The sequence below is a fragment of the Salmo trutta genome, chromosome 36 (genome assembly GCF_901001165.1).
Source record: "Salmo trutta chromosome 36, fSalTru1.1, whole genome shotgun sequence".
NCBI lineage: Eukaryota > Metazoa > Chordata > Actinopteri > Salmoniformes > Salmonidae > Salmo > Salmo trutta.
In genome coordinates, this window is record NC_042992.1 from 33,144,459 (window position 1) to 33,164,612 (window position 20,154).

The 20,154-nt window shown below is 44.7% G+C and overlaps 1 long non-coding RNA gene across 1 annotated transcript; it reads left to right on the top strand.

The window, feature by feature from the left end:
• Positions 1–11,526: 11,526 nt before the first annotated feature.
• Positions 11,527–14,897, top strand: LOC115176229 (uncharacterized). The gene is made up of 4 exons (XR_003872191.1): positions 11,527–11,639; positions 11,809–11,866; positions 14,275–14,370; positions 14,834–14,897. It is a non-coding gene; the product is annotated as an uncharacterized LOC115176229 (long non-coding RNA).
• The last annotated feature ends 5,257 nt before the right edge of the window (positions 14,898–20,154 follow it).

Genomic DNA, 20,154 nt, shown 5'->3' on the forward strand with positions numbered 1-20,154 from the left:
AAGCGCCAGTGCTCCGATTAACAAGCGCTGTGACCTTTGACTCCAAGACTCTGATGACGAAGAATGTAGTACATAGAGTATAGATTTTTGAATGGCCCAATGATTCCATGGTTCACTGCTCTCCGAGAGGTTCTGACAGAACTAGTGTGTCGAATGAATTGGATGGTTTCCTCAGAAACGGTCGTCCTTCGTATCCATTGCTCTTAGTCAGACAGAGAGTGCCAACGGTGTGAGGCGCGCTGTGAAACGTCCAATGGCATTGGTTAGAAGAAAATCTATGTACAGTGTGTGCAAATGTAGAAGAGTAGGGAGGTAAGGCAATAAATAGGCCATAGAGGCAAAATAATTACAATGTAGCATTAACACTTGAGTGATAGATTGCAGATGATGATGTGCCAAGTAGAGATACTGGGTGCAAAAGAGCAAGAAGATAAATAACAATATGGGGATGAGGTAGTTGGGTGGGCTATTTACAGATTGGCTGTGTACAGGTACAGTGATCGGTAAGCTGCTCTGCCAGCTGATGGTTAAAGTTAGAGAGGTTAACCAGGCTCCAAGCGCTGGACAGTCCTCTTCTACCTGTACCGACCATGTATTTCAGTTTTTTTATTTATTTTACCTTTATTTCCGGGGGGTCAAATTTGTATTTACACTGATGGGTACTTGAACAAAGTACATGTTATTCTCGAGCTTAGTGATTAGAATCCTCGTCTTAATGCATTTGATCAGGGCTAATGGGTCGCTACTGTTTACTCTCTGAGGCACTCAGTGTTTTAACCGAGTCTTTATACTCCGCTGCTTAGTTTGCAGCCCAACATAATGCCTGCTGCGGTGTCCCTTAAAGAAGTTAATGCTTCTGGCTGCCGCCTGGGCTTGTGTACAGTAACATTATATTATGAGTGTGTGTGTTTTGATTTATGTGTCTATATAGAGTGTGTGTGTGTGTGTGTGTGCGTGTTTATCTGTTTGTGTAGAAATAACGGTGTTACTCCTACCCTGACGCCTGCCCCATTCATTAACACTACTCCTGAACATCAGTGTTCAGTTACGTTAAGCCACCAGAAACCCTAGCAGAGATGATCTGCGGTATATAAAGAGAGACACCCATTCAGCAACGCAATGGAGTTTCTGCAATTAGTTACTGCCTTTAGATATGGCTTCTGATTCATTAGTATGCAGTCGTTGTCATAAGTGTATAATTACCACAAAGAGAAAAAAACACTTATTCCTCGCACAGGAGAATAGGTGGCTTTCACCGAATGTGTTGTGATGAAAACTAAATGCTTGTATAAATTATGCACAGTATGAAACTTGGATGGAATTATTTGGACGAGTTCCTTCTATTCAGTAGGACCTTCCACAACATACGCCGTGGCAAAATAGTATAATATATTTTCCAGTATTGTTTTGATACTGTAAACCGCCATTCAGATTGCTGCATGCTTGCTGGTAATTAACAATAACCTAGTATGTCCTCTTTACCCCAGCCTTCACCATAGACAATGTGGTGAGCCATTAATAACAGTATAAAGGTAGATTTAAAAAAAAAAATGAATTGGCATTGACAGTTCTATATACATTCGATACACGATATTCTATAATTGAGTGATAACTCACTTCCTCTGTGTATAACAGTCATTGTTGTCATACAACTGGTGTTGTACTGTACAGCAGCTCAAAGCCATAGACCTGTTCAGATCCTGTATCTGTGTCCCATGTGTAGGCTATGACTGTTGGTCTTTTCCCGCCTACACGATAACAGCTTCTCACTCTATCATCACAACAGACTTAAAATATGAGCACCTCCACCAGACGTGAATTTAAAATAAAACGTTTTTTTTGTTGGTTTCGCAGAAGTCATGAATACAGTTCTTTCTCTTTCTCTTTCTCTCTCCTGTTCCTTACGCTTCTCTCTCTCAATTAAATTCAAGGGGCGTTATTGGCAGGGGAAACATATGTTAACCTCTTACATCTAGGGGGCAGTAATTTCACGGCTGGATAAAAAACGTACCCGATTTAATCTGATTATTAGTCCTGCCCAGAAACTGGAATATGCATATAATTATTAGCTTTGGAGAGAAAACACTCCAAAGTTTCTGAAACTGTTTGAATGGTGTCTGTGAGTATAACAGAACTCCTATGGCAGGCAAAAACCTGAGATGCTTCTGTTCAGGAAGTACCCTGTCTGAACATTTCTTGCCCTTCTTGATTCTCTCTATCGTTTACAAAGGATCTCTGCTCTTACGTGACACTTCTCACGTCAACAATGGAGTCTCACAGCCCGGGAAAAACAGGAATGATGTCATTCAAAGCCCTGGCTGAAGCACACGAGAGCAAAAGCTGAGTGGTCAGTCAATGGACTAAGCCTTAGGCGCGTGACACGCCCCGCCCCCGGCTTTCGGTTTTTTCCTCAGTTTACAGACAGGCAGATTCCCGGTCGGAATATTATCGCTTCTCTACGAGATAAATTGCATAAATATTGGTTTTAAACAGCGGTTGACATGCTTCGAAGTACGGTAATGGAATATTTCGAAATTTTTTGTCATATTTTGCGTCATGCTCGTGGCCGAGATTTAGCGTTGGGATAGTGTCTAGAACGCACGAACAAAACGTCGCTGTTTGGATATAACGATGGATTATTTGGGACCAACCTACATTTGTTATTGAAGTAGAAGTCCTGGCAGTGTATTCTGATGAAGAACAAGCAAGGTAAGAACATTTTTCTTATAGGAAATGTGATTTTGGTGAAGGCTACACTGGTGGGTGTCTAAATAGCTAGCCCTGTAACGCCGGGCTATGTACTTACATTATTGCAAAATGTGCTTCATCCGAAAAGCTATTTTAAAATCGGACATATCGAGTGCATAGAGGAGTTCTGTATCTATAATTCTTAAAATAATTGTTATGCTTTTGTGAACGTTTATCGTGAGTAATTTAGTAAAATCACCGGAAGTGTTCGGTGGGAATGCTAGTTCTGAACGTCACATGCTAATGTAAAAAGCTGGTTTTTGATATAAATATGAACTTGATTGAACAGACATGCATGTATTGTATAACACAATGTCCTAGGTGTGTCATCTGATGAAGATCATCAAAGGTTAGTGCTGCATTTAGATATGGTTTGGGTTTATGTGACATGATATGCTAGCTTGAAAAATGGCTGTGTGATTATTCCTGGCTGGGTACTCTGCTGACATAATCTAATGTTTTGCTTTCGCTGTAAAGCCTTTTTGAAATCGGACAGTTTGGTTAGATAAAGGAGAGTCTTGTCTTTAAATAGCTGTAACATAGTCATATGTTTGAAAAGTGTAAGTTTTCGGATTTAGAGGAGTTTGAATTTCGCGCCCCGCCCATCATTGGATATTGGAGCAGACGTTCCGCTAGCGGAACGTGTAGATGTAAGAGGTTACCATTGCCAAGCAAGTGAAGCAGATAATATACAAAAGTGAAGAACAATAAAAATGAACAGTAAACATTACACTCACAGAAGTTCCAAAAGAACCTCATTCTGTGGGTAGTGTTGCACATAGCCTGTCTTCTCTTGAGAGCCAGGTCTGCCTACGGTGGCCTTTCTCAATAGCAAGGCTATGCTCACTGAGTCTGAACATAGTCAAAGCATTTCTTAAGTTTGGGTCAGTCACAGTGGTCAGGTATTCTGCCACTGTGTACTCTCTGTTTAGGGCCAAATAGCATTCTAGTTTGCTCTGTTTTTTTGGTTAATTCTTTCCAATGTGTCAAGTTAATCTCATGATTTGGTTGGGTAGAATGCCCTTCTTGCCTTATCTCTCAGATCATTCACAGCTTTGTGGAAGTTACCTGTGGCACTGATGTTTAGGCCAAGGTATGTATAGTTTTGTGTGCTGACCCAAACCGCTCTAGCGCAACGGTGTCTAGATGGAATTTGTATTTGTGGTCCTGGCGACTGGACCTTTTTTGGAACACCATTATTTTGGTCTTACTGAGATTTACTGTCAGGGCCCGGGTCTGGAAGAATCTGTGCAGAAGATCTAGGTGCTGCTGTAGGCCTTCCTTGGTTGGTGACAGGAAGCACCAGATCATCAGCAAACAGTAGACATTTGACTTCAGATTCTAGCAGGGTGAGGCCGGGTTCTGCAGACTGTTCTAGTGCTCTCGCCAATTCGTTGATATATTTGTTGAAGAGGGTGGGGCTTAAGCTGCATCCTTGTCTCACCCCATGGCCCTGTGGAAAGAAATGTGTGTGTTTTTTGCCAATTTTAATCGCACACTTTTTGTTTGTGTATATGGATTTTATAATGTTGTATGTTTTTCCCCCAACACCACTTTACATCAATTGTATAGCAGACTCTCATGCCAAATTGAGTCAAAGGCTTTTTTGAAATCAACAAAGCATGAGAAGACTTTGCCTTTGTTTTGGTTTGTTTGTTTGTCAATTAGGGTGTGCAGGGTGAATACGTGGTCTGTCGTACGATAATTTGGTAAAAAGCCAATTTGACATTTGCTCAGTACATTGTTTTCACTGAGGAAATGTACGAGTCTGCTGTTAATGATAATGCAGAGGATTTTCCCAAGGTTGCTGTTGACGCATATCCCACGGTAGTTATTGGGGTCAAATTTGTCTCCACTTTTGTGGATTGGGGTGATCAGTCCTTGGTTCCAAATATTGGGGAAGATGCCAGAGCTAAGGATGATGTTAAAGAGTTTTAGTATAGCCAATTGTAATTTGTTGTCTGTATATTTTATCATTTCATTGAGGATACCATCAACACCACAGGCCTTTTTGGGTTGGAGGGTTTTTATTTTGTCCTGTAGTTCATTCAATGTAATTGGAGAATCCAGTGGGTTCTGGTAGTCTTTAATAGTTGATTCTAAGATTTGTATTTGGTCATGTATATGTTTTTGCTGTTTGTTCTTTGTTATAGAGCCAAAAGATTGGCGAAGTGGTTTACCCATACATCTCCATTTTGGATAGAGAATTCTTCGTTTTTGTTTGTTTAGTGTTTTCCAATTTTCCCATAATTGGTTAGTCTATGGACTCTTCAATTACAATGAGCTGATTTAACGTGTTGTTTTAGTAATTCTCAATTTCTTTTAGGTTTTTGCATTCTTCATCAAACCATTTGTCATTGCTGCTCATTTTCTTTTGTTTTCTGATTGAAATGTTTTAGATTTGATGGGAAAGCTGAGAGGTCAAATATACTGTTAAGATTTTCTACTGCCAAGTTTACACCTTCACTATTACAGTGGAACATTTTGTCTAGGAAGTTGTCTAAAAGGGGATTTAATTTGTTGTTGCCTAATTGTTTTTTTGGTAGGTTTCCACACTACTTCCCTTCCATTTATACCATTTTCTTAATAGTACTCAGTTTCCTTTGGCTATGATGCCTCATGATTGAGTAGTGCTCTGTCAAGTAGACTGTGATTTGGCTGTGATCTTATAGGGGCGTCAGTGGGCTGACTGAGGAAGCTCTGAGAGACTGGGGTTGAGGTCAGTGATAAAATAGTCTACAGTACTACTGCCAGGAGATGAGTTTAGGTGTACCTACAGTAGGGAGTCCCCTCGATCTTACCATGAACTATTACATACTCAGCGTGCGACAGAGCTGCAGGAGTTGTGACCCGTTTTTGTTGGTTATGTTGTCATAGTTTGTGCCTAGGGAGGGAATGCTGTACCTCCAGGCAGGCAGGTGTTTGTCCCCCTGTGTGCTGAGGGTGTCAGGTTTTTGTCCGGTTCTGGCCATTTAGAGGTCGCCACAGACTAGTACATGTCCCTGGGCCTGAAAATTATTGATTCCCCCCTCCAGGATGGAGAAGCTTCATTAAACACACTCCAGCCGTGGCCTCGGCAGGGCTGCCCTTTAGTTCCGCCGTGGCTTAGCCATCCCAGAGACCTTTACCGTTGTTAGCGTAAAAAGTTTGTGGCTTGCTACACTATTAGTGATCAGCAGCTAACAGCTAACAGAGCGTCTCAGACTGATGCACTCAAGGGAGCTCATTTTTCTCTCCTCTCTCCATAAGACCATTTTGCCCTTTTCTTTCTCTCTCTCTTTCTGATCTCTCTTCTCCATCGCTTTCATTCTTTCATTACCACGCCTCACCCTCCAAAACCACAGTCCTGGAAAAAGCAAATTAGATGCTAAAAGACACGAATGGGGGTTAAGTGCCTGTGGGCTTCTCCCTTGGAGTCAGCACATTCTTATCTGGTCCATTCTCTGAAAAACTCTGTTGTGGTTTGTTGGAGAGGGGGGCGAGGACTTACAACAAGAGTTTTACAAAACTGGAACGAGAGGAGATGGAATGAGTGGTGTAGGGTATAGAGGGGGGGGATGGAGGGAGGCATTTTGAAGGATGATGAAGCGCCTGTTCCCGACAGGTCAGACTAAGAAAATCAGATCTTAGTCCTGCAGGGAGTGTGTGTGTGTGTGTGTGTGTGAGTGAGTGAAGGGGGGGGTTGTGGTGTGTGTGTGTGCGTCTGTCCAATGATAACATCTCCAGCTGCAACAAATCAGTCACATATAAACAAGCTTGCAATTGTATGTTGTGGGAAGAAAGCGGTGGCCATTATTTTTACTGTTAGCGGAAATACCTGCATACCTGAGGTGTCTACACACAATCCATGGCATGCTGTTAAACACCCTTAAATCAGTTCCTAAACACAGAGAGGCCTCTCAAAGGATAAAGTAAAGGGGAAAAGGCTTGTATCAGGAGGGGTTTAAGCCTATTAAACCGCTTTAGGCCCGGCATATGTTTCCTGTGTCATTGTAACTGGCAATGTTTATATCAGGGACTGATACTGCATGTAGCAGCAGGGAGAGGAGGAGACTTTGGAAGTGTGTGTGTCGACCATCTTTGTGTGTGTGTGTGTGTGTCTATGTGTTTCTTCTGCTATCCTTGTGACTGTGTTGTGAGGGGAAGGTCACTCAGTGGGGGACAGATGACCGATAGCGACCCAAGGACAGCCCAGGGGGTGTGGAGGAGCCCTTGGGCTGAGAGAACTTGGGCTGAGAGAACTTGGGCTGAGAGAAGGGTAAGACTGTCTGCCCAGGGCCAGAGGACAGCAGTGGCTGGATGAGAGTGTGGGCTTTGATTCGCTTGTGGCACTGGATGGCAGGAAGCATACTGCTCCCCACGGAGGGGGAGTGGATGGAGGGAGGGAGGGGGCCTGGAGGTAATAGTGTCCACAGTCAGGGGGCACACACACGCGCAAAGATAGATAGATATATATAGGACACACAAACACAGGATAGTAGCATGTACTGACAGACACAGACAGATGGATATAGCGGCACAGTCCTGACGAACACACACGCATGCAGTGTCAGCTGACTGACCTCAGCTTAATCTCCAGATAGTTATTCAAATGCAACCGGGACCAACTGGGGCAAGATCTCAGTAGATTAGCTGTGGCTCTGCTTGATGTTGCTTGGCACCAGCAGCAGGGGCCACTAAGACACGCTAGTAGAAATGGCCTGTTGGTCTGGAGACACCCAGCTCAGTGGAGCTTAAACATTCTGCTTCATGCCCTTCTGAGCTCCACACACACACACACACACACACACTGCTCTCATTGACCCGGCAAGAGCCTCTGTGGCGCCGCAAACACCCAGGCTTCATTACGTATGCGGAAGGTTACCAGGTATAAGCGCCATGGCAGGCAAGCCACGACCCCGAAGCCCAGCCCTGGTCTACTTGACCCGATGAGTGGCAAGTCGCTGGGTACGTGACCTGTTTAAGGCAAAGATCAGGGGACGTGGGCCATTCTGGAGCCGAAATGAAAGCCTCTGAAGTGGCTGTTGCTGTCTCGCGCCTATTTGACCTAGTTTAATCCCCGGGAATGGAATGGTTGGAGGCGTTTGCAATGAGGATAAACTAATTTCGGTATCATTTTCGTAGAGAAACACAATTTTCTGGTCCAGTCATGCTATTTGAGGAGGTGAACTAGGAAGAGTGTTTTTAATCCACTAAGTGGCAGACCGATGGAGGGAAACCGAAACACGGGAGAATTGACCGGCATGGAAAAAAGAGGGCATCGCTGGCATTTGATAGTTTTGGATAAAAGCTACACTTCTAAACCCTAAGAGAGACACGCACGAACGTACACACGCAGAAAAGGGGGGATACCTAGTCAGTTGTACAACTGAATGCATTCAACCTAAATGTGTCTTGTGTATTTAACACCCGACAGCCTCTGAATCAGAGAGGGCAGGAGCTGCCTTAATCCACATCCACATCTTCGGCGCCCGGGGAACAGGAGGTTAACTGCCTTGCTCAGGGGCAGAACGACAGCTCTTTATCTTGTCAGCTCGGGACTTTGATTCAGCAACCTTTTCGGTTACTGGCCCAACGCTCCTACCCCCCAGGCTAACCTGCCGCACGGGTGTGTTTGTGAGTGTTACCATGAGGCGTCACGATCCAATGACTTTGGATCAACTGTCATCCCTGGCGGTGCTAAAGGTCTCCGTGTGTGTGTGTGTGTGTGTGTGTGTGTGTGTTGCGTTGTACAGTTCACTGGTGAGCATGGGGTAAGATAAGATGTATGCTTGTGGGATGCTAACGAGCCCATCAGTGAAATAACTCCCGCAAGACTGTCCTCCAATCACAGATGGCCCTGCAAAGTGGTGTGTGTGTGTGTGTGTGTGTGTTGTGTGTGTGTGTGTGGGTGTGTGTGTGTGTGTGTGTGTGTGTGTGGTGTGTGTGTGTGTGTGTTGTGTGTGTGTGTGTGTGTGTGTGTGTGTGTGTGAAGAAGGAGGAGGAGGAGGGAGGGCTTGGCTCGATGGTGCAGGCGGGAAGCCGGGAACACACTAGGTCACTAAGATGGTTGGGGAGAGAGAAAGAGGGAGGGATGGAGAGTTGGATGAAGAAAGAGAAAGGGAGGGGTAAAGAAAACACTTAGGGGAGGTTGCCGTCAGTGGTAATCCTCTTTTGGCCTCTAAGCACAAGGCAGTAAGGAGCCGAATAATGTTTCCCCCTGTCGACAGATTTTCACTTCATATCTCCATTATCGTTATCTTGTGAAGCTTTTAGTCTTCTCTCTCGCCCTCCCTCTCCCACTCTCCATTCTTTGTCCTTTCTTTCACTCATTCGCTCCCCGTCTAGCTCCAGCACTTACTGTACAAGTTTTTAATAGTTAGTTATTAAACTGAAAGGTAATTATGTAGTATTTGAATGTATCCATTTTTGAATGTATCAGTTTTCAGCCAGCTAGAGGAGGCAAGATGGTTGTGTGTGTGTGGTGTGTGTGTGTGTGTGTGTACCCTCTGTGTCTGACTAAGAGAGAAGATTTCGGAGCTTACTTGCCAGTGAAGGGAAAGTGAGGCAATGGAGCGCGATAGAGAGAGAGAGATGGAGACCGAGGCGATAGAGAGAGATGTTCCAGTTGGGAGTTTTGCGGAGGCGTGTAGCAGCAGAATGCCAATGGCGGTGAAGGCCCGGCCGACTGTGAGTGGTTGTTTCACGAGTTGTTCCTCCCTGTCACTTAAACCGTATCCCATGGAGACGGAGGACCTTTAAAGTCTGCCTCTTGGCCCCACTGCAGGGCCTTCGCACCCCTATCGCTCTCTTCTGCCCTCCCTCCTAGCATCATCCTTCCCTCCCATCTCTCTATCCCTCCATCCTCCCACATCTATTTATATATGAGACACATTAATATGTGACTGTGTAGCATGTGATGGGGTTTCGGGATAGTCTCATTCTTTCAATTTGGGCTGACAGGATAGTATCACACACCGAATGCCACCCCCCTTTTGATTCATTTGGTAAAAGCTAGCTATTCTGTGTGTGTTGTGTGTGTGTGTGTGTGTGTGTGTGTGGTAAGTGGACTCAACTGGAAGAGAGATGCTGTAGAATATGTTAGGGTGACTGGCCAGGTGTGTGTCTTAGTGTGTGTGTGTTTGTGAGTGCTAAGAGGTTTGTCTATTCTCATCACATCTGTTATGTGAGCTAATAAGTCTTCATTGAGATCCTCTCCACTCCACCACACCCCATTCTTGTATCCACCCTGACAAATCTGTTCTCATTCCTTTCTCTTTCTCCCCCCTCTCTTCTTACCCCACCCTGTCCCTTGGCCCTTGTTCTCTGCCAAGCCAAACCCGTGAGCATCGGGAGGGTATCTTTTACCCTCCTTTTTCCAGCCAATCCAATCCTCTGTATCTCTACGTCCTCCCCTCAGCCCACCCCATCCTTCAAACAGGGTTATATTCATTAGGCACTAAACATAAGAAACAGGGGTGGGACTATCTGGACTTGAGCAATAACAACAGTTTGTTTTAGTTTTCCCGTCAATGGTTTTAAGGCGTTCTAACTGCCGTTTGCCCTAACGATACAACCCAGTTAATTTCCTCCATCGCTAGACTGCTAGTTTTTGATGCAGTAACTAACATGACTCATATTTATTGAAAATACAGTTTATCAGTGGAGAACATCAATGGTAAACGCTGCGAATGTAAACTTTGATATCCAGCACATCAGATAAACGGCTAGGATACCCACAGAGGGGTGCCAATAGGCTGTGGGTGGGTGGGGGGGCCTTCTGTCTGTATAGATTTCTGTGTGTGTCTGTGTGTGTCCACGTATCCAGCTGGGAGAATGAGAGAGAACAATTTAGGACTGAGACAGCCCTGGCCACCACCCCATCTTTCTCTCTCTCTCTCTCTCCCTCCCTCCATTCCATGTTTTCGTGATAATAAATGATTGTAGCTGGCCGGTGTCTTTTCAGTTGTGACTGCCGTTGTTTGTATGAGGGTGCATCTCTGGATGTGTCCCCGGCGTAGATTCAGCAGACTCCTCTACACACACACACACACACACACACACACACACACACCTAACAGATGCGTGGTGCTGCACCACTCCCAGTGGAATCACCCATATTTGGAATCTTTGATATGGATGCAAGCCTAGCCGGAGGGAGAATCGACAAAGTAATTTATGTTCTCACTCTCACTATCAGCAGTGAGACTTTAGCTTGGCAACAGCACACCATGTGGCCGCAAAGAGAAAGTACACCATTATTATCCTCAATGGGATCTTGTCGCCCCCAGTGGCCATCTGTGGAAACTGCAAGCCGGTTTAAAACCAACTTAATGAGAGGCTTTTACATTCAATTTAGACGCCTCACTCAGCCTCAGTGCCCTCTGGAAATCACAAACACAGACATAATTGAGCAAGGAGGCGGAGGTCTACTTGGAACATCGTCGGATGATAAGATGTCTGGCAAGGATTAAATGCCTAACAGAGCTGATTTCCTGGGGTGTATTCAGTGATGAGAAACGTTCTGGATGTTGCAGATAGAAATAGAATAACCGATCATATCTGTTCTCTGCGATACATACCTATCTGAATGTTCTAGAACATCCTCCTGAACAGGCCCCTGTTCTTCAGTTCAGCTGTTTTCATTTAAAACTTCTGATTGGATTCTGATTGTAACACATTTCCCCAGCCCTTATCCCTGCCACAGGAGTAATGACACATTCATTTGAATTGGACTAAATCCTAAGTCCTCCGCGTCGTCTTCTCTTTCAGAGCAGCGTAAGATTACAGCAGGGGCCGTCGACGGCTGGCATCATCGGAGGCATCATCGGTGTGGTTCTCTTCTTGCTGGCGATCGTCGGCGCTGTCATCATTCTGGTCCGAAAACGCAAGCAGAACGCCATGAATGGGGAGTGAGTATTCCGCCCCCAGCAAATGTTTCTTTCAATATATGACTTAACAAAATACCTATCTTTCCTCCGACCAATGAAGTTTTATTCAGTCCAAAATTAATCTGTTAGGTATGGACAAAGTAAGTAGCACTAACCTCTTCTCCTGCCCTCTCTTCTCTCATCCAATCAGTGGTCCTCCCAAGCACAAGCCCCCTCCCCCTGTGAAGGCCGGCAGCTCCACTGAAATGGTGAGTGGTCCACGTCCCTGTCATTCAGGGCTCATTATTAGTGAAGGTCATAAACAAAGATTATGTATGTAACCGCGGTTATGTGAGCTATTGGATCACTCCAATATGGTGTTCTGCTATGCAGGATACATTCTGAGTAAGAATTTCAGATTAGTCCCGGATACCGAGTAGTGCTGCGGCTGACCCCTTAAATAGCTGCTGCCACAGTACTCCCACCTCGTGTCCTCTTCAAGGCGCCGTAGATCACCGACAAGAGGATTGGAGTGATCCAATAGCTCACATTACCATGGTTACATACATAACCTTCGTTCTGTAGCGCTATATTGGATCACTCCAATATGGTATCACAATACCAGATTAATCTGTGAACTAGGCATGGCCAGACAAGAGTAAAATCCCATAGGACTGAGATCAGGGCAGTCATGGTTACTGTGTCCCTCCTTCCCCCTCCAGGGAAGTGGAGGCAACACAGAACACGGCCGTCCCGACCTGGTTGGTGGCAGCAACATTGACTCGATAGTGTGTAGCAAAAGTTCTAGACAACGCCCAACTGGCCGAGACAGTGCCGAGGCAAATGTCATCAAGGGGAAATCCTCAGAGCAAGGCCCACAATGTAGCTACTCACTATCCTGTAGTAATATTGGCCACATCCAATGTGCGATTCTCTGTTTCGTTAGGCTCTTCCCCAGAACTCTCTGACCATAACACACGAACAGCTGATCCAACTGTTGTATTGTCTTAGTCCGTGTAACGTAAGTTTCCAGTGGCCTCACCGGGCACAACACACTTGGGGAAAATCTTAGCCCACCCGCAGCCGTCAGAGGTACGTATGTGGACAAATGTAAGAGCCAGTTCACATGCCTGTCAGACCGGACCTTCGGCAAGAAGGAGAGCTAGGCCGGATGGTAACACCCCCTTGTCTGCACCCATTCGGAAACATTCAGCACTCACTAACCCTCATAGTGGAGGTAATAGCCAACAGGAATGCCATCTTCATGGATAGGTGCTTCAAAGACGCTGACCTGGCCTAGCAAGTGCTGACACCACCACATCAAGGCCTGTTTGGCACCGAACAGGCCTTCGCTGGACGCAGACGTCTAACTCCCTTCATAAACTTGGAGAGCAATGGGTGGCCATGGGTCCCTCCAGGCGATCGTCATGACATGCCAAAATTGCGGCCAAATACACTCTCAAATTGGATGACTCTCGGCCTGCATCAAGCAGTGATTGTAAAAAGTGTAAAACCATTTGTATGTCACACGACTCTGGGGCAACATTATGACCCCCACACCAGAATATGTCCCACCGCATTTGATATAATGCGTTGGTCAAGGAAACCCTGGCGTTCTGCAGCGTGTTCACCACATTGTCCTGAATGCCTAAACTTGCCCATTTACTTCTCTCGGGCCAAGCCCAAAGCAGGAGGCAGCGCGGAATCCCCCAAGTCTGAGAGAACAGGTCGGGTCTCAGTGGTAGCTGATATGGGGTCCCAGAGAGGAGGGACAACAGGAGGCTGAACCATGGTCGTCTCAGCCAGTATCAGGAGCAGCCGGTGGCCCTTCAAGCTGATCCTGTCTAGCGTAGCTATGATTAGTGGAAATGGTGAGAATGCATAAAGTGTCGTTGCCGGCCAATCGTGAGCGAGGGCGTCCAAACCCAGAGGGCCTAGAGGGTGTGACATCGAGAACCAGCTGGGACAATGAGTGTTCTCCTGTGCTCTCCCAAACAGCTGTAGCACCACCTGAACATTTAGACTACAGTCCCCTTCCGCTGGGCCATTTCTCGAAAGCATGTCCACTGCCCGCACTGACACCTAGCGGGTCGGAGCCCACAGTAATAGCTCTAGAGCCATTTCGTGGAGGAACAAAGCGGCCAAAAGGGTGCTTCTTGCGACGAGGCATTACCCCAGAAGGGGGGAATACGGTCATCAGATGGGGAGGACTGTACTGTGGCCTTCAATCCCCTCCAGGCGCGCTAAGCGCATGCGTTCTCCAAAGGCGGCGCAGGCCAGTCTACTATTGGGTTCACCAACTGCTCTCTGTGGGTGTTCGAGCTAGCTGCTCCAAGCTATTGAATAGCTGCGGGTATACTTCTGCGCTTATACACTCTAACATAGAGTTCCTACCAAGCAAATCCTCCCTGGAATGAGCCAAGAAAAGGAAGAGGCGGGAGTAGTGTGGCGGCAGTTATTTAAGGGAGTCAGTCACAGCACTACCCGGTACATGGGACTAATCCGTCATTCTTACTCGTAATGTATCCTGCCGAGCAGAAGGATACTTTATTGGAGTGAACCAATATAGTGCTTCATAACCACATGCAGTAGTGCAGTTCTTAATTGGGATAATGTCTATTGATCAGAGATGAGTGGCCCGTTTTAATCCGACTTTGACCTCTCCACTACCCCACAGCTGAACAAGCCTGTCACGGACTCAGTGCTGACGGAGTTGACGGAGACCCAGCCTTTCAGTAACGTCTACTACGAGACCAGCGGAGAGCCTGTCACGGTAAGAGGACATCCTCCAAACTCTAGGTCGTGATCATTAGGTCACACCAGAAAACAAAAATGAATGTTTCTTGTTGTACTTAAGTCCAGGTAGTTACTCCATGTTTTAGTCTGTTGTCTGCCATTGGGTGCCTAATGAACACGACCCTGGACTCTCTCCATTTTCACATAGTGCTGCTTAAAGTCACTGAGTTACTACCTGTAGGCTACTGTATATCGAAATGTCCTTTAATGAGGGACAACTGGCCGCTTTCTAGACTCTATAATCAGTCAGATCCTCACCCTTTTAACTATATTATAACATTCTGCCTCCATGGTACCTCAACAGCTTGACTATTTCGAAAAAATTTAACCTGTTGTGAAACTATTGAGCAATGCATGGTCAAGGAGTGGATTTTGCCAACCATATCACATCTTGAGAGTTCTTGTTGCTGGTTCAAACCGAGGATCTGTTGATGTTACAGGATCTGGATGCGTGCGACGATGGCGACGATAACACCGTTGGTGGCGGGGCTGCTAATGTGGCGGCCCTGCTGCCCTGGAGGACTCGATACAGTATGCCGACGTCGACGAAGCCCTGCCACCGTACTCTGACGCGGACGATTCACCGTGTCGACGAGCCGCCGTCGGCCGCTGTGGCCCGCGGAGAAAGCTTTGTGTCGGCAGCCATGTATGTTTAGCAGGCGACGTTTAGGTCTCCATAACGACACAACAACAACACCGTGCCTCTACTCGGTTACATTGAACAGCACAGAGTCCGAGGAAGGCTCTGGAAAGATCGGCACAACTCCAGCCTCCTGATGTGGTCAAATCCTAAATGCAGTGTTTCCTACTGTTGTGATTCGGGCAAGGTAATATCACCGGAAACATCATTCAAAAATATCACCAGAAAATATCACCTGAAACTGGTTGTTTCAAAGTTGCAATGTTACACCGTCCAGTAAGCATCCTCAGACCAAAATGCCATTTTATGGCAGTATGAACAAAATGAGGTTGTCCCTGTTTTATAACATTGTAACATGACTCATGTTTTGGGTTCAGTCTAAATTGCAAGAGCTGGTAATACTGCATTATTAGGGTAACGAAATGTGACATCTTGGTTTACAGCAAAGCACACAATGCACACACAATTATCAATGCGTTCGTAATTCCCCTACCACAGGAAAGATTACTGCTTACATATAAGTCAAATTAAGTTCAAATTATAAGGATTGTATTTTCAGTGTCAAAAATACACGGCATGTATTGGAGAATACTGCCATTAGTACCAATTTATGTAGATGAAGTGGTTAATATGCTCTCTAATATATGCTGTATATTTTACACATAGCAAAATATGTATTTTAATATTTATATTTTAGTCTTATTCTAAAGCATTTTATGTACTGAAACACAAATGTGCAAAACATCATTGATGAACAATTATGTGAGACCGTGTCAAGTTGGTCAACGATGTCAAGGTGAACCAAATGATCAATGAACACTGTAAATAATATTATATTGATGCTTAATATATTGCCGGTTAAATGTGTGCACATAAAAAAAAAAAATAGTGTAAGTGTTTCCAGAGCCTCTATGTATAGGGGTGTCAGTTTCAGTGTGAAATTGAAAGAGAAAAAAAAAGTGTACATTTTACTTTAACGGGTATTGAAGTTGTCAGTCAATGAATATAAAAACGGTTTGTGGATTTTAGTCCTTATAACTCTGCATGGCATGATCGTGGCTTGTTTCAAAACAGTTGGCTCACTTTTCCCAAGGCTACTTGCAGACCCCGGGCTTTATACTTTTCAATGTTGTCGATGTCTTTGCATTCCGCCATCGTGTCGTCTACTTCAAGCACTACGCATCGATGTAGAGCAGCGGGGTGGTTTTAGGCCGTACAGAAGGCGCACAGCGCTTGAGATATCTTTTTGCTGATACATTAGTCAGTCAGCATATGACTATGCTCTTTCCACAGAGTGCTTACTGCAGGGTGCAATAAACAAAAAGTTGAGTCGAACTCTTGCTGAGGTACGGCGAACAAATGATTGCTTCTGCATGCTCCAAGGAGCTAGAGTCGCACAATTCCACGAGGGCGTTGATCTGTCAGTGTCACCTCAACAGACACCGAGAGAAGCAAGCCTATACTCACTAAGTACATTAACTTGTTAAATAAAAAAAAGACACAAAGAAAAAGACAGAAACATGAACAAAAAGCACATGTACTAATGTAGATACGCATGTAAATAAATAGATAGATACTATAGACACTAATGATTGCTAGACAGATATAGAAAAATAGATATACTATATAGATGATTAAAAGTAGACGGACAGGTAGACAGATATACGGACACATGGAGAAATGGATCACAGTAACTGCCTACCCCACTGTTCTTTAGTCCATCACAGTCAGTGCATTACTTCAATATTATACTTTTTTCATGTGACAATCACTTTGAAAGCAACTGTCATTGGCTTTTGGTGGTGATTCGGTCTCTATGATTTCTATTAAAGGGAATGTCTGCATGCTGCATGGAACTATGGGTAGCTCAACTTCTTCTCTGTGCAAAAAGAGTCCCGCTGCCATTTTGAAAACATATGGCTGTGGGCGGCGGGCTCGCATAAAGTGCTGCAGTATCAGACAATCACATCTGTATTTTATAGCCCTTACACAGGTCAGAGTTCAAAGGGAAATTAATTGTTCATTGTTTGGTTTTATAAACCGTGATTCCATTTATTTAATTTTTTGGTGTATTTTATGTATTTCATATTGTCATCAAGTATATTATACTGTTATGTGTATTGCCTATAAAAAAAAGACTCAAAATTGAAGATGTGTTGATATATTGAGCTTAAAAAAGACAATCATTGGGTCCCCTGGGTTTGTTATTATCAGAGACCAATGAGTCAGCAGTCTGTTTAGTTTAGTTCTGTTGTTTTATGCTCAAGGCATCTGCTAACTACTTCTCGCTGCAGCAGGAGCTGCTGTGCGTGTTTGCCAATAAATTAGCCTCCTCCCCAATAGGTTTGATGCCAAAAATACAAACCGTGAATGTTAGCGATTAACGCTCATCTGAATCCGGTCTTTTTCCTTCCCTGCTTGTTTAGTCATCTCACATTCATTGTTGCTTTTTTTCATCACCAAGCCAGACGTGCCTTCGGTACTTTATTTTTAGCTATTTCATTTACACATTTGTTTCTGTCTTAGAAAATAAAGACAAGATTAAAAAAGAAACATGGGGTAACCTCTGATTGTGGAAAGCCAAACACTTGAGATTGTGATATATTTATTTTGATTTTCTTTCCCTTTAACTGAATTTTTTTTTTTTCTGATGCTTTTTGGGAAACGTATTATATGTTTTACGGATCATTGTCTTGTTCAATAAAATGTAAACTAAAGGCCCTGAACTTCTCGCTGTATTCTCTTAAACTTGTGAGTCACAATGACCTCCAGGCCTTGAGCCCTTTAAGGCTCCTAAATGACCAACCAACATCAATCAATCAAATGTATTTATATAGCCCTTCTTACATCAGCTGATGTCACAAAGTGCTGTACAGAAACCCAGCCTAAAACCCCAAACAGCAAGCAATGCAGGTGTAGAAGCACGCTGGCTAGGAAACTCCCTAGGAAAGCCAGAACCTAGGAAGAAACCTAGAGAGGAACCAGGCTATGAGGGGTGGCCAGTCCTCTTTTGGCTGTGCCGGGTGGAGATTATAACAGAACATGGCCAAGATGTTCAAATGTTCATAGATGACCAGCAGGGTCAAATAATAATAATCACAGTGGTTGTCGAGGCTGCAACAGGTCAGCACCTCAGGAGTAAATGTCAGTTGGCTTTCATAGCCGATCATTCAGAGTATCTCTACCGCTCCTGCTGTCACTAGAGAGTTGAAAACAGCAGGTCTGGGACAGGTAGCACGTCCGGTGAACAGGTCAGGTTTCCATAGCTGCAGACAGATCAGTTGAAACTGGAGCAGCAGCACGGCCAGGTGGACTGGGGACAGCAAGGAGTCATCAGGCCAGGTAGTCCTGAGTCATGGTCCTAGGGCTCAGGTCCTCCGAGAAAGAGCGAGAGAATTAGAGAGAGCATACTTAAATTCACACAGGACACCGGATAAGACAGGAGAAATACTCCAGTTATAACAGACTGAACCTAGCCCCCTGACACAGCACTACTGCAGCATAAATACTGGAGGTTGAGACAGGAGGGGTCGGGAGACACTGTGGCCCCGTCCGACAATACCCCCGGACATGGCCAAACAGGCAGGATATAACCCCACCCACTTTGCCAAAGCACAACCCCCACACCACTAGAGGGATATCTTCAACCACCAACTTAACATGTGCTACTGACAGAGTCACATCCTGTGGCAGTATAATATCCAGTGTTAACTTACACTGATTGCCCTTCGTTGCCCCTGGACATGTATGTGCCTGTTACCATTCTATATCCAGCACCCAAGTAATATAGCCTAGCCTGACATCTATCACCATCCATTTGTTAACCTCTGTCTTAATTAGTGATATACATCTATAGCCTGCGCATCTGACAAGATGCATTCAGAGTGCAGAGATTGTCCCGTGTTAAGAGTAATTAACTCAAGTAAAGGAAAATAACATGCTTGAATGGATTGTGATGGAAGATGATTAAATGTTACTAGGAACGATGAGTAAATAACGATTAGAGGCCGCTAACTCTCAGCCATTTGCTGTTTGTCCTTTGACTGCTGTGCTTGAGTGACAAATACATAGAGAAATATAAATAGAATGAATGAAAGAGATAGCGGTGGCCAATAAGAGCATCTGGTCTTATCTGTCCTTCACCACCAGCGGTTACCATACCTGCTCTGCTAGGTGGTTGCTACTTAAAGTTCACAGGACATTTTACAGTTTTCGGTATGACTGCCTTCTCGTCTTGTGCACCAGAGGCATAGAATAGTCTACAACCCATGCTTCATCTAGATATGTTACTGCCACTGAATGAATTCAACATTTTATGGTAGACTCTGTTACGGAAGAGTGTAAATGCTTTTTTTTTTTTTTAGGCTGGACCATGTTGTATTGTATTGTTGTATGTTTTAATTCTGTAATGTATTGATTGTTGCTGGCTTGGCCAGGTCTCCTTTGGAAAAGAGACTCTGTGTCTCAATTTGGTATTTGGTATTTTATTAGGATCCCCATTAGCTGTTGTGAAAGCAGCAGCTACTCTTCCTGGGGTCCACACAAAACATGAAACATAATACAGAATGACATAATACCATTAGACAAGAACAGCTCAAGGACAGAACTACATACAATGGGCTTTTCCTGGTTAAATAAAGGTGAAATAAATAAGAGGTAGAAAGGGAAAGAGGGACAGAAGGAGAGTGGAAGATGGCGTCCTCTGCTGGTTCACACTTGGATCAGCGTCACATAACTTTTTGTAAGCTCCTTCCATCTTTAGCTCATTAATGAAACGGCCCACGACTTTCAAAATTTTATTCCCTCTCTTGCCTAAATTACTCCTGGTTATGACAAAGAGTTTAATTAGTCCGCTGACACCAGTTAATCAATGCTATCATGCTTGAGGATACCACAGGAGGTTGGTGGCACCTTAATTGGGAAGAACGGGCTTGTGGTAATGGCTGGAGCGGAATCAGTGGAATGGTATCAAACACGTGGTAGAGAAATGAACATTCCATTCTCTGGCAACAGCTCTGGTGGACATTCCTGTAGTCAGCATGTCAATTGTACGCTGCCTCAAAACTTGAGACGTCTGCGGCATTGTTTTGTGTGAGGCAACTGCACATTTTAGAGTGGCCT